Source organism: Phalaenopsis equestris, unplaced genomic scaffold, assembly GCF_001263595.1.
Source record: "Phalaenopsis equestris unplaced genomic scaffold, ASM126359v1 Scaffold222299, whole genome shotgun sequence".
Taxonomy (NCBI): Eukaryota; Viridiplantae; Streptophyta; class Magnoliopsida; order Asparagales; family Orchidaceae; genus Phalaenopsis; species Phalaenopsis equestris.
In genome coordinates, this window is record NW_018240475.1 from 6,935 (window position 1) to 8,839 (window position 1,905).

The 1,905-nt window shown below is 30.8% G+C and overlaps 1 protein-coding gene across 3 annotated transcripts in view; it reads right to left on the reverse strand.

Moving 5' to 3' along the window:
• The window catches only part of LOC110037614 (cysteine-rich receptor-like protein kinase 10), a 9,447-nt gene that overhangs the window by 2,107 nt on the left and 5,435 nt on the right, over nucleotides 1–1,905 (reverse strand). The window lies entirely within an intron of this gene.

Genomic DNA, 1,905 nt, shown 5'->3' on the forward strand with positions numbered 1-1,905 from the left:
TTAGAGGTGAAATGAATATATCCGTGATTGGTGATTGGGTTGGTGTAGCTCCTATGACGGACAAAATTAGAGAAAGTAATCTTAGTTGGTTTGGTCACATTAAACGTGGACCATCTGATGATCCGATTAGGAGAGTACGATTAGGAGAGTTGACGTGTGTTAAGAAAGGCAGAGGTAGACCTAGGAAGACTTGGGCTTATTGTATAAAAAATGATCTTAATTTACTAGAACTAAATGAAAATATGACACTAAATAGGACACAATGGAGAAAAAGGATTCATGTAGCCGACCCCACATAGTGGGATTAAGGCTTTGCTATTGTTGTTGTTGTTGTTTGGAGAAATAACACCCTTATGGCAATAGACATCTGGTTTATTATCAAATGTCAGAAAGTTTTAATTTATGAAGATGATTTTACCTTTGATCTAAGCTTTAGAAATGAAGATGTGCAAATCTTAATACGAAAAATAAAAGAAAAAGGGAAAATTCATTGTCAATCAATGGCAGAGACTAGCTCGATGAAATGCATAAATTTAAATGCAAAAAGAAGTTTAGGTGTCACTTTAGAGAAGTTTGCTGAAGAATTCAATAGGTTCTTTGCTATAGGAATTCTGTTCATTGCATTCATCAGCATTACCAGGCATGAGTATAGTTTTCCTCAACACAGATAAGAAAACTAGAAAAAATTATGTAGGAATATATTGATACATTTTGTATCACGCATCACTAATTCCACGTATTACATGTTCCCAATAAAACCAATCTATTAAACAATTCATCCAAATTATTTGATAAGTACAGCTAAACTATTCAATAATCAAAACTATAATCATAATAGAAAAAATATAACAAGAATATTTAAATTTTTAGCTGTATTCAGTGGTGAAATTAGAGGATGGTTGAGGGAGCCACCTTCAAATTTTTATTAAACTCTTTAATATCATATAATACAAAAAATTTTTGCCCCTTAAACTTAAATACTTAATAATAATTTCATATAAACTATATTTTTTACTTCATAATAATATTTATAATTGTTTGAAGTCATGGAAATAAAAACTTTAACCTTAAATATTCGTTAAACCTTAATTATCAATTTGGCCAGCCCAATTATTTAATATTACATCGAAAATATCTCTTTTACTAATTTTAATAAAGTGAAATACAACTTGTCCTGCATAGGTTTATGATACCAAAATATTATATAAGTAAATATCAAAAAGCATGTTCAATCTGTAAATAAATACAAATTGTAAATTAAAAATAAACTTTTTTTGTTAGAAATAAACATGTTTTGAATAATTAAACTTGTTGAAAAGCTAATATATTAAAAAGTTAATTTTAGGTGAGAAATGTAATGCATGTTGAAATATAAACTTGATTTTAGTTATTTAAATAAAGCTTAATTTCTATAAGCTTATTCTAGAATATGTGGTAGGTATGAAATTATTGTGTAGTAGGTGTGGTAGTAGGTGTGGTAGGTGTTGAATTATTGTATGGTGGGTGTGGAATTATTTGCAACCATTGGATTGTAATTGTGGTGGCACAATCCTAGCCATTAATTTAGGAGGTGTTACTAGTATAAATAGGGGTGGAGTCTTTGAGTTTGTATTAAGCCAAGTAAAGGTGTTAAATAAGAGTGAAGCTTCTTCCATAAGTTGTTTTTTTTTTAGCCTTTGTCATTTCCTAAAAGCTTCTCCATTCCAACAAAGTAGTATCAGAGTGAGGTTCCATTACAGAGAAATGAAAAACGGTGGCATGGTTTCGTTCCAAGTCCCGATGCTTAAGGAAAGCATCTACGACAATTGGAGTATCAATATGAAGGCACTCCTTGGAGCGCATGACGTTTGGGAGATTGTGGAGAAAGGCTATGATGAGCCAAGTGATGAGTCTGTTTTAACCACC